Genomic DNA, 13,748 nt, shown 5'->3' on the forward strand with positions numbered 1-13,748 from the left:
CATCTCTTGCCCAAGCCTGAGCGAAGAGAGAGAGTCTGCCCCCCACCAGATCCGGTCCCGGATCGGGGGCCAACATCTCATGCTGTCTTGGTAGCAGTGGCAGGTTTCTTGGCCTGCTTACCTTTGTTCCAGCCTTGCATTGGCCTCCAGGCTGGCTTGGCTTGAGAAGTATTACCCTCCTGCTTAGAGGACGTAGCACTTGGGGCTGGTCCGTTTCTGCGAAAGGGACGGAAATTAGGTTTATTTTTGGCCTTGAAAGACCTATCCTGAGGAAGGGCGTGGCCCTTGCCCCCAGTGATATCAGAAATAATCTCTTTCAAGTCAGGGCCAAACAGCGTTTTCCCCTTGAAAGGAATGTTAAGCAATTTGTTCTTGGAAGACGCATCCGCTGACCAAGATTTTAGCCAAAGCGCTCTGCGCGCCACAATAGCAAACCCAGAATTTTTCGCCGCTAATCTAGCCAATTGCAAAGTGGCGTCTAGGGTGAAAGAGTTAGCCAATTTGAGAGCATGAATTCTGTCCAAAATCTCCTCATAAGAAGAATCTTTATTGAGCGCCTTTTCTAGTTCATCGAACCAGAAACACGCTGCTGTAGTGACAGGAACAATGCATGAAATTGGTTGTAGAAGGTAACCTTGCTGAACAAACATCTTTTTAAGCAAACCCTCTAATTTTTTATCCATAGGATCTTTGAAAGCACAACTATCTTCTATGGGTATAGTGGTGCGTTTGTTTAGAGTAGAAACCGCCCCCTCGACCTTGGGGACTGTCTGCCATAAGTCCTTTCTGGGGTCGACCATAGGAAACAATTTCTTAAATATAGGGGGAGGGACGAAAGGTATGCCGGGCCTTTCCCATTCTTTATTTACAATGTCCGCCACCCGCTTGGGTATAGGAAAAGCTTCGGGGGGCCCCGGGACCTCTAGGAACTTGTCCATTTTACATAATTTCTCTGGAATGACCAAATTCTCACAATCATCCAGAGTAGATAACACCTCCTTAAGCAGGGCGCGGAGATGTTCCAATTTAAATTTAAATGTAATCACATCAGGTTCAGCTTGTTGAGAAATTTTCCCTGAATCTGAAATTTCTCCCTCAGACAAAACCTCCCTGGCCCCCTCAGACTGGTGTAGGGGCACTTCAGAACCAGTATCATCAGCGTCCTCATGCTCTTCAGTATTTTCTAAAACAGAGCAGTCGCGCTTTCGCTGATAAGTGGGCATTTTGGCTAAAATGTTTTTGATAGAATTATCCATTACAGCCGTTAATTGTTGCATAGTAAGGAGTATTGGCGCACTAGATGTACTAGGGGCCTCCTGTGTGGGCAAGACTGGTGTAGACGAAGGAGGGGATGATGCAGTACCATGCTTACTCCCCTCACTTGAGGAATCATCTTGGGCATCATTTTCTCTAAATTTTGTGTCACATCTATTTAAATGAGAAGGAACCTTGGCTTCCCCACATACAGAACACAGTCTATCTGGTAGTTCAGACATGTTAAACAGGCATAAACTTGATAACAAAGTACAAAAAACGTTTTAAAATAAAACCGTTACTGTCACTTTAAATTTTAAACTGAACACACTTTATTACTGCAAATGTGAAAAAGTATGAAGGAATTGTTCAAAATTCACCAAAATTTCACCACAGTGTCTTAAAGCCTTAAAAGTATTGCACACCAAATTTGAAAGCTTTAACTCTTAAAATAACGGAACCGGAGCCGTTTTTATAATTAACCCCTTTACAGTCCCTGGTATCTGCTTTGCTGAGACCCAACCAAGCCCCAAGGGGAATACGATACCAAATGACGCCTTCAGAAAGTCTTTTCTATGTATCAGAGCTCCTCACACATGCATCTGCATGTCATGCTTCCCAAAAACAAGTGCGCAATAGAGGCGCGAAAATGAGGCTCTGCCTATGATTAGGGAAAGCCCCTAGAGAGTAAGGTGTCCAATACAGTGCCTGCCGGTTATTTTACATAATTCCCAAGAATAAAATAATTCCTCAAAGCTATGAAGTATAAAATATGCTTATATATCAATCGTTTTAGCCCAGAAAATGTCTACAGTCTTAAAAGCCCTTGTGAAGCCCTTTTTTTCTTATGTAATAAAAATGGCTTACCGGATCCCATAGGGAAAATGACAGCTTCCAGCATTACATCGTCTTGTTAGAAATGTGTCATACCTCAAGCAGCAAAAGTCTGCTCACTGTTTCCCCCAACTGAAGTTAATTCCTCTCAACAGTCCTGTGTGGAAACAGCCATCGATTTTAGTAACGGTTGCTAAAATCATTTTCCTCTTACAAACAGAAATCTTCATCTCTTTTCTGTTTCAGAGTAAATAGTACATACCAGCACTATTTTAAAATAACAAACTCTTGATTGAATAATAAAAACTACAGTTAAACACCAAAAAACTCTAAGCCATCTCCGTGGAGATGTTGCCTGTACAACGGCAAAGAGAATGACTGGGGAAGGCGGAGCCTAGGAGGGATCATGTGACCAGCTTTGCTGGGCTCTTTGCCATTTCCTGTTGGGGAAGAGAATATCCCACAAGTAAGGATGACGCCGTGGACCGGACACACCTATGTTGGAGAAATCAAGCACAAACTTACTTCACCACCTCCATAGGGAGGCAAAGTTTGTAAAACTGAATTGTGGGTGTGGTGAGGGGTGTATTTATGGGCATTTTGAAGTTTGGGAAACTTTGCCCCTCCTGGTAGGATTGTATATCCCATACATCACTAGCTCATGGACTCTTGCCAATTACATGAAAGAAAACATAATTTATGCTTACCTGATAAATGTATTTCTCTTGTGGTGTATCCAGTCCACGGATCATCCATTACTTGTGGGATATTCTCCTTCCCAACAGGAAGTTGCAAGAGGATCACCCACAGCAGAGCTGCTATATAGCTCCTCCCCTAACTGCAAAATCCAGTCATTCGACCGAAAACAAGCAGAGAAAGGAGAAACCATAGGGTGCAGTGGTGACTGTAGTTTAAAATTAAAAAATACCTGCCTTAAAATGACAGGGCGGGCCCTGGACTGGATACACCACAAGAGAAATAAATTTATCAGGTAAGCATAAATTATGTTTTCTCTTGTAAGGTGTATCCAGTCCACGGATCATCCATTACTTGTGGGATACCAATACCAAAGCTAAAGTACACGGATGAAGGGAGGGACAAGGCAGGTACTTAAACGGAAGGTACCACTGCCTGTAAAACCTTTCTCCCAAAAATAGCCTCCGAAGAAGCAAAAGTATCAAATTTGTAGAATTTTGAAAAAGTATGAAGCAAAGACCAAGTCGCCGCCTTGCAAATCTGTTCAACAGAAGCCTCATTTTTAAAAGCCCATGTGGAAGCCACAGCTCTAGTAGAATGAGCTGTAATCTTTTCTGGAGGCTGCTGGCCAGCAGTCTCATAGGCTAAGCGGATTATGCTTCTTAGCCAAAAAGAAAGAGGTTGCCGAAGCCTTTTGACCTCTCCTCTGTCCAGAGTAGACAACAAACAAAGCAGATGTTTGACGAAAATCTTTAGTAGCTTGTAAGTAAAACTTTAAAGCACAAACCACGTCCAGATTGTGTAATAGACGTTCCTTCTTTGAAGAAGGATTAGGACACAAAGACGGAACAACAATCTCTTGATTGATATTCTTATTAGATACCACCTTAGGTAAAAACCCAGGTTTGGTACGCAGAACTACCTTATCTGCATGGAAGATCAGATAAGGAGAATCAAATTGTAAGGCAGATAACTCGGAAACTCCACGAGCCGAGGAAATAGCTACCAAAAAAAGAACTTTCCAAGATAAAAGTTTGATATCTATGGAATGAAGAGGTTCAAACGGAACCCCCTGAAGAACTTTAAGAACCAAATTTAAGCACCAAGGTGGAGCAACAGGTTTAAACACAGGCTTGATTCTAACTAAAGCCTGACAAAATGCCTGAATGTCTGGGACATCCGCCAGACGCTTGTGCAAAAGAATAGATAGTGCAGAAATCTGTCCCTTTAAGGAACTAGCTGACAATTCTTTCTCCAATCCTTCTTGGAGAAAAGATAATATCCTGGGAATCCTGACCTTACTCCATGAGTAGCCCTTGGATTCACACCAATAAAGATATTTACGCCATATCTTATGATAGATTTTCCTGGTGACAGGCTTTCGTGCCTGAATTAAGGTATCAATGACTGACTCGGAGAAACCACGCTTTGATAAAATCAAGCGTTCAATCTCCAGGCAGTCAGCCTCAGAGAAAGTAGATTTGGATGGTTGAAAGGACCTTGAAGTAGAAGGTCCTGTCTCAGCGGCAGAGTCCATGGTGGAAAGGATGACATGTCCACCAGATCTGTATACCAAGTCCTGCGTGGCCACGCAGGCGCTATCAAGATCACAGATGCTCTCTCCTGCTTGATTTTGGTAATCAGCCGAGGGAGCAGAGGAAACGGTGGAAACACATAAGCCAGGTTGAAGGACCAAGGCGCTGCTAGAGCATCTATCAGCGTTGCCTTGGGGTCCCTGGACCTGGATCCGTAACAAGGAAGCTTGGTGTTCTGGCGAGACGCCATGATATCCAGTTCTGGTTTGCCCCAACGATGAACCAATTGTGCACACACCTCCGGATGGAGTTCCCACTCCCCCGGATGAAAAGTCTGTCGACTTAGAAAATCCGCCTCCCAGTTCTCTACACCTGGGATATGGATAGCTGATAGGTGGCAAGAGTGAATCTCTGCCCAGCGAATTATCTTTGAGACTTCTAACATCGCTAGGGAACTCCTTGTTCCCCCTTGATGGTTGATGTAAGCCACAGTCGTGATATGTTGTCCGACTGAAATCTGATGAACCTCATTGTCGCTAGCTGAGGCCAAGCCTGAAGAGCATTGAATATCGCTCTTAGTTCCAGAATGTTTATTGGAAGGAGTGACTCCTCCTGAGTCCACGATCCCTGAGCCTTCAGGGAGTTCCAGACTGCACCCCAACCTAGAAGGCTGGCATCTGTCGTTACAATTGTCCAATCTTGCCTGCGAAAGGTCATACCTTTGGACAGATGGACCCGAGATAGCCACCAGAGAAGAGAATCCCTGGTCTCTTGATCCAGATTTAGTAGAGGGGACAAATCTGTGTAATCCCCATTCCACTGACTGAGCATGCAGAGTTGCAGCGGTCTGAAATGTAGGCGTGCAAACGGCACTATGTCCATTGCCGCTACCATTAAGTCGATTACTTCCATGCACTGAGCCACCGAAGGGCGAGGAATGGAAAAAAGAACACGGCAGGAATTTAGAAGTTTTGATAACCTGGACTCCGTCAGGTAAATTTTCATTTCTACAGAATCTATCAGAGTCCCTAGGAAGGAAACTCTTGTGAGGGGGGATAGAGAACTCTTTTCCTCGTTCACCTTCCACCCATGCGACCTCAGAAATGCCAACACTATGTCCGTATGAGACCTGGCAATTTGGAAGTTTGACGCCTGAATCAGGATGTCGTCTAAATGCCCCGCGGCCTTAGGACCGCCAGAAGCGACCCCAGAACCTTCGTAAAAATTCTTGGGGCTGTAGCTAACCCCAAGGGAAGAGCTACAAACTGGTAATGCCTGTCTAGGAAGGCAAACCTGAGAAACCGATGATGATCTTTGTGTATCGGAATGTGAAGATAAGCATCCTTTAAATCCACTGTAGTCATGTATTGACCCTCCTGGATCATAGGTAGGATGGTACGAATAGTCTCCATCTTGAATGATGGAACTCTGAGGAATTTGTTTAAGATCTTTAGATCCAAAATTGGTCTGAATGTTCCCTCTTTTTTGGGAACCACAAACAGATTTGAGTAAAATCCCTGTCCCTGTTCCTCCCTTGGAACTGGATGGACCACTCCCATAACTAGGAGGTCTTGTACACAGTGTAAGAATGCCTCTCTCTTTATCTGGTTTGCAGATAATTGTGAAAGGTGAAATCTCCCTTTTGGGGGGGAAGCTTTGAAGTCCAGAAGATATCCCTGGGATATAATTTCCAACGCCCAGGGATCCTGGACATCTCTTGCCCACGCCTGGGCGAAGAGCGAAAGTCTGCCCCCTACTAGATTCGTTACCGGATAGGGGGCCGTTCCTTCATGCTGTCTTAGAGGCAGCAGCAGGCTTTTTAGCCTGCTTACCTTTGTTCCAGGCCTGGTTAGGTCTCCAGACCGTCTTGGACTGAGCAAAAGTTCCCTCTTGTTTTGCATTAGAGGAAGTTGATGCCTCACTTGCCTTTAAGTTTCGAAAGGCACGAAAATTAGACTGTTTGGCCTTTGATTTGGACCTATCCTGTGGAAGGGCATGACCTTTTCCTCCAGTAATATCAGCAATAATCTCCTTCAACCCAGGCCCGAATAGGGTCTGCCCCTTGAAGGGAATGTTAAGCAGCTTAGACTTTGAAGTAACGTCAGCTGACCATGATTTAAGCCATAGCGCTCTGCGCGCCTGGATAGCAAAACCAGAATTCTTAGCCGTTAGTTTAGTCAAATGAACAATGGCATCAGAAACAAAAGAATTGGCTAGCTTAAGTGCTCTAAGCTTGTCAAGTATGTCATCCAATGGAGTCGCTACCTGTAAAGCCTCTTCCAGAGACTCAAACCAGAACGCCGCAGCAGCAGTGACAGGAGCAATGCATGCAAGGGGCTGTAGGATAAAACCTTGTTGAATAAACATTTTCTTAAGGTAACCCTCTAACTTTTTATCCATTGGATCTAAGAAAGCACAACTGTCCTCGACAGGGATAGTAGTACGCTTTGCTAGAGTAGAAACTGCTCCCTCCACCTTAGGAACTGTCTGCCATAAGTCCTGTGTGGTGGCGTCTATTGGAAACATTTTTCTAAAAATAGGAGGGGGAGAAAACAGCACACTTGGTCTATCCCATTCCTTAGTAATAATTTCTGTAAACCTTTTAGGTATTGGAAAAACATCAGTGCACACCGGCACTGCATAGTATTTACCCAGTCTACACAATTTCTCTGGCACTGCAATTGTATCACAGTCATTCAGAGCAGCTAAAACCTCCCTGAGTAACACGCGGAGGTGTTCAAGCTTAAATTTAAATGTAGAAATATCAGAATCAGGATGCATCATCTTCCCTGAGTCAGAAACATCACTCACAGAAAGAAGCTCTCCCTCTTCAGCTTCTGCATATTGTGAGGCAGTATCAGACATAGCTCTTAAAGCGTCAGTATGCTCTGTATTTCGTCTAACTCCAGAGCTATCTCGCTTTCTTCTAAATTCAGGTAGTCTGGCTAATACCGCTGACAGTGTATTATCCATGACTGCCGCCATGTCTTGTAAAGTAAACGCTATGGACGCCCTGGATGTACGCTATGGGCGCCATTTGAGCGTGAGTCAAAGGATCTGACACGTGGGGAGAGTTAGTCAGCATAACTTCCCCCTCGTCAGATTCCTCTGGTGATAAATTTTTTAAAGACAGAATATGATCTTTATTGCTTAAAGTGAAATCAGTACATTTGGTACACATTCTAATAGGGGGTTCCACCATGGCTTTTAAACATAATGAACAAGGAGTTTCCTTTATGTAAGACATGTTTGTACAGATTAGCAATGAGACTAGCAAGCTTGGAAAACACTTTAAATCAAGTTAACAAGAAAATATAATAAACGGTACTGTGCCTTTAAGAGAAACAAATTTTGTCAGAATTTGAAAAACAGTGAAAAAAGGCAGTAAATCAGACAAAATTTTTACAGTGTGTATAATACGCTGACAGAGCATTGCATCTACTTGCAAATGGATGATTAACCCCTTAGTTAAAAAAAACTGAAGCCTAAGAGCCCTTTAGAGATGTCCTATAGCATTCAGGGGGCTCCTGGAAGAAGCTGGATGTCTCAGTCTGTAAAAGTTACTGCACAAAAAAGCGTTAAATTAGGCCCCTCCCACTCATAGTAACACAGTGGAAAGCCTCAGGAAACTGTTTCTAGGCAAATTTAAGCCAGCCATGTGGAAAACACTAGGCCCCAATAAAGTTTTATCACCAAAGTATATATAAAAACGTTTAAACATGCCAGCAAACGTTTTATATGGTAAATATAAAAGAGTATTACCTCAGAAAGTAAGCATGATACCAGTCGCTATTAAATCACTGTATTCAGGCTTACCTTACATAAATTTGGTATGAGCAGCATTTTCTAGCATTCACATCTTCTAGAAAAAATCTTAACTGCACATACCTGATAGCAGGATAACCTGCACGCCATTCCCCTGCTGAAGCTACCTCTCTCTTCAGTCATGTGTGAGAACAGCAATGGATCTTAGTTACAACCTGCTAAGATCATAGAAATCACAGGCAGATTCTTCTATTTTTCTGCCTGGGACAAAATAGTACAACTCCGGTACCATTTAAAAATAACAAACTTTTGATAGAAGCAAGATAACAGCTACATTTCACCACTTTCCTCTTACTACCTCCATGCTTGTTGAGAGTTGCAAGAGAATGGCTGGGTATGGCAGTTAGGGGAGGAACTATATAGCAGCTCTGCTGTGGGTGATCCTATTGCAACTTCCTGTTTCGAAGGAGAATATCCCACAAGCAATGGATGATCCGTGGACTGGATACACCTTACAAGAGAAACAGGGGTTAGTCTTATTTAAAATATGGAATGTTTGGGAAGAGAGAGGGATCTGTATATTTGATTTGCATTAAACCTCAAGCAATGTGTTTATTTATTTTTTATAAAACTATATATATATAAAAAAATTCTCTTTATCCCCAAGACTACCAGTATTAGAGACATTAGGCAATTCTCTATCAGGTGGTAGGTCTAGAGAATTACTAGCACATAGGATTGCAGAGAGTGACAGCTACTCTGGCTACAGACCTTTGCTTGCTCTAGACAACTACTTCCAGTTCTTTCCGTGTACACATGAATTCAAGTGAATTACACTTGGGATTTAATTTAGTTACATATATTTTTTCATTCCTTTGAGGGTTCTGGAACAACACAAAAAAACAAAATTTATGCTTACCTGATAAATTTCTCTTTCCAGAAATGGTGAGTCCACGACTTCATTAATTACTGTTGGAAATATCACTCCTGGCCAGCAGGAGGAGGCAAAGAGAACAACAGCAAAGCTGATAACTGTCTTTTAAAAAACAGGGTGTGGTCGTGGACTCACCATATCCGGAAAGAAATTTATCAGGTAAGCATAAATATTGTTTTCTTTCCTAAGATATGGTGAGTCCACGACATCATCAATTACTGTTGGGAATCAATACCCAAGCTAGAGGACACAGATGACTAGGGAGGGAAAAAAAAAAAGAGACAGACCTAAACAGAAGGCACCACCACTTGAAGAACCTTTCTCCCAAAGGAAGCCTCAGCCGAGGCAAAAGTATCAAGTTTGTAAAACTTGGAAAAAGTATGCAGAGAAGACCAAGTTGCAGCCTTGCAAATTTGTTCCACAGACGCTTCATTTTTGAAAGCCCAAGAAGAGGAAACAGCTCTCGTGGAATGAGCCATAATTATCTCAGGAGGCTGCTGGCCAGCAGTCTCATAAACCAAATGATTATACTTCGTAACCAGAAAGAAAGAGTAGTAACAGTAGCTTTCTGACCTTTACGTTTCCCAGAGAAACAGACAAACAGGGCAGAAAACTGACGAAAATCCTTAGTTGTCTTTAGATAGAATTTAAGAGCACGCACAACATCCAAGTTGTGCAACAAACATTTCTTGTGAGGAGGATTAGGACATAGAGAAGGAACAACAATCTCCTGATTAATATTCTTATCGGAAAGAACCTTAGGAAGGAAACTTAAGGCGGTTCTTCGTACTAAGTTATCGGCATGAAAGATAAGATAAGGCGAATAAAACTGTAAAGCTAAGAGTTCCGAGACTCTCCGAGCAGAAGAGATAGCAACAAGAAACAAAACCTTCCAAGATAACAACTGAATATCTATGGAATGTAATGGCTCAAACGGAGCCTGCTGTAAAACTTTAAGAACAAGGTTAAGGCTCCAAGGAGGAGCAACAGACTTAAACACAGGTCTGATTCTGACCAAGGCCTGACAAAAAGATTGCACGTCTGCCAGACGCTTCTGACCCTCCAGGGTACTGACTGACAAACCCATCTCCAAGCCTTTCTGGAGAAAAAAAGAAAATCCTAGGAATCCTAAACCTACTCCAAGAGTAGCCATTGGAATCACACCAATAAAGATATTTACGCCATATCTTATGGTAAATCTTTCTAGTAACAGGTTTGTGAGCCTGAATCATGGTCTCAATGACCGACTCAGAAAAACCACGCTTAGACAGAACTAAGCGTTCAGTCTCCAAGCAGTCAGCTTCAGAGAAACGAGATTTGGATGAAGGAAGGGACCCTGAATCAGGAGGTCCTTCCTCAGAAGCAGTCTCCAAGGTGGGAGAGATGACATCTCCACTAGGTCTGCATACCAGATCCTGCAAGCCACGCAGGGGCTATTAGAATCACCAACGCGCTCTCTCTCCGATTTGATATGAGCAATGACTCGAAGGAGAACAAATGGAGGAAACAGGTATGCCAGCCTGAAATCCCAAGAAACCACCAGAGCATCTATCAGAGCTGCCTGTGGATCTCTTGACCTTGAACTGTAACTTGGAAGCTTGGCGTTCTGCCGAGACGCCATCAGATCCAACTCCAGCACCCCCATCTGAGAGTTAAGTTGGAGAACACCTCCGGATGGAGTTCCCACTCCCTAGGATGAAAAGACTGTTTGCTCAGGAAATCTGCTTCCCAGTTGTCCACTTCTGGAATGTGGATGGCAGATAGACAACAACTGTGAGCCTCCGCCCACAGAATAATCCAAGCCACCTCCTTCATGGCTAAGGAACTCCGAGTTCCTCCCTGACGGTTGATGTAAGCCACAGAGGCTATGTTGTCCGATTGGAACCTGATAAACCGGGCAAAGGCCAAGCCATCAGAGCACTGAAAATTGCTCTCAACTCCAAGATGTTTATGGGGAGAGCAGACTCCGCCCGAGTGCAAAGGCCCTGCGCCTTTAACAAGTCCCAGACTGCTCCCCAGCCCAGCAGGCTGGCGTCCGTGGTCACAATCACCCATGAAGGTCTCCAAAAGCATGTGCCCTTTGACAGATGTTTCTGAGACAGCCACCACGGGAGAGAGTCTCTTGTCGACTGATCTAGAACTATCCTGAGACAGATCCGTATGGTCCCCGTTCCATTGACTGAGCATGCATAGCTGCAGAGCTCTTAAATGGAATTGAGCAAAGGGAATGATGTCCATGGAAGCAACCATCAGACCAATTACCGCCATACATTGAGCCACTGTTGGCCGAACAGTAGACTGTAGCGAGAGGCAAGAAGTTTGGCTCTCTTGACCTCTGTCAGAAATATCTTCATCAATAGGGAATCTATAATGTTACTCTGAGAAACATGTTTAGACACTTCAGTTCTAGAATAGGACGGAAAGTTCCCTCTCTTTTTGGGAACCACAAACAGATTGGAATAAAAACCTAGACCCTGTTCCTGTACTAGGACTATCACTCCCAGAGAGGAAAGATCCTGTACACATTTCAAGAATGCCTCTCTTTTTATTTGGTCTACAGATAATCTTGAGAGGTGGAACCTGCCTCTGGGAGGAAGTGTTGAATTCCAATTTGTAACCCAGAGATACTATGTCCACATCCCAAGGATCTGGGACATCTCGTATCCAAGCTTGTGAAAACTGAGAAAGTCTGCCCCCCACCTGATCCGATTAAGATGTGGGTTTCTTTGACTGTTACCCCTTGTTCCAAGACTGATTGGATCTCCAAGAAGACTTGGACCGCTCCTGCTTGGCAGAAGAAGGGAAAGACTTTCCTCTGAGGTTACGAAAGGAGCGAAATTTACTCTGACGTCCTTTCGGTCTATTCTTATCCTGAGGCAGAAAAGACCCTTTTCCACCTGTAATATCAGAAATTATTTCTGTCAGACCAGGACCAAACAAGGTCTTACCCTTGTAAGGAATCGCCAAAAGCTTGATCTTAGAGGAAACGTCCGCTGACCAAGATTTCAACCACAATGCCCTACAGGCAAGTACAGCGAAACTAGAAGTTTTAACTCCCAATCTAACAACCTGCAAAATAGCATCAGAAATAAAGGAATTGGCTAATGTATGAGCCTTAATCCTGTCTTGAAAGAAGTCTCTACCTGAAGAGAATAAGACAAGGCATCGAACCAATAGGATGCCGCACTAGTCACAGAGGCAATACACACCACAGGTTGCCATTGGAGACCTTGATGAACATATCTCCAGCTTTTCGTCCATTGGGTCCTTGGAAGAGCAGCTATCCTCAATAGGGATAGTAGTACTCTTAGTCAGAGTAGAAATGGCCCCTTCCACTTTTGGCACAGTGTGTCAATGATCCCTAAGGGAGTCAGCGACAGGAAAACAGAATTTATGCTTACCTGATAAATTACTTTCTCTTGTGGTGTACCCAGTCCACGGATTCATCCTTTACTTGTGGGATATTCTCCTTCCGAACAGGAAGTGATAAAGAGAGCACATATAGCTCCCCCTCTAGCTCCACCCCCCAGTCATTCGACCGAAGGTTAGGAAGAAAAAGGAGAAACCATAGGGTGCAGTGGTGACTGTAGTTTAAAAAATAAAAACCACCTGTCTTAAAATGACAGGGCGGGCCGTGGACTGGATACACCACAAGAGAAAATAATTTATCAGGTAAGCATAAATTCTGTTTTACTTGTGGGATACCAATACCAAAGCTTTAGGACACGGATGAAGGGAGGGAACAAGACAGGTACCTTAAACGGAAGGCACCACTGCTTGTAAAAACCTTTCTCCCAAAAATAGCCTCCGAAGAAGCAAAAGTATCGAATTTGTAAAATTTGGAAAAAGTATGCAGCGAAGACCAAGTCGCTGCCTTACAAATCTGTTCAACAGAAGCCTCATTTTTAAAACCCCATGTGGAAGCCACTGCTCTGGTAGAATGAGCAGTAATTGTTTCAGGAGGCTGATGGCCAGCAGTCTCATAGGCCAAACGGATGATGCTTTACAGCCAAAAGGAAAGAGAGGTAGCGGTCGCCTTCTGACCTCTCCTCTTACCGGAATAGATAACAAACAAAGAAGTTGTTTGTCTGAAATCCTTAGTTGCTTGTAAATAGAACTTTAAAGCACGAACCACATCAAGATTGTGTAACAGACGTTCCTTCTTCGACGAAGGATTAGGACACAGAGAAGGAACAACAATTTCCTGGTTAATATTCCTATTAGACACAACCTTAGGAAGAAAACCGGGTTTGGTACGTAAAACTACCTTATCTGCATGGAACACCAGGTAAGGCGAATTACACTGTAAAGCAGATAACTCTGAAACTCTTCGAGCAGAAGAGATAGCTACCAAAAATAAAACTTTCCAAGATAAAAGCTTAATATCTATGGAATGTAAAGGTTCAAACGGAACCCCTTGCAAAACTGAAAGAACTAAATTCAGACTCCATGGCGGAGCCACAGGTCTATAAACAGGCTTGATTCTGACTAAAGCCTGACTAAACGTTTGAACGTCTGGTACCTCTGCCAGACGCTTGTGAAAAAGAATAGACAAAGCAGATATCTGTTCCTTTAAGGAACTAGCTGATAATCCTTTCTCCAATCCATCTTGGAGAAAGGACAAAATCCTGGGAATCCTAACCTTACTCCATGAGTAACCCTTGGATTCGCACCAAAAAAGATATTTTCGCCAAATCGTATGGTAGATTTTCCTGGTGACAGGCTTTCTA

Source organism: Bombina bombina, chromosome 1 (assembly GCF_027579735.1).
Source record: "Bombina bombina isolate aBomBom1 chromosome 1, aBomBom1.pri, whole genome shotgun sequence".
Classification (NCBI taxonomy): domain Eukaryota; kingdom Metazoa; phylum Chordata; class Amphibia; order Anura; family Bombinatoridae; genus Bombina; species Bombina bombina.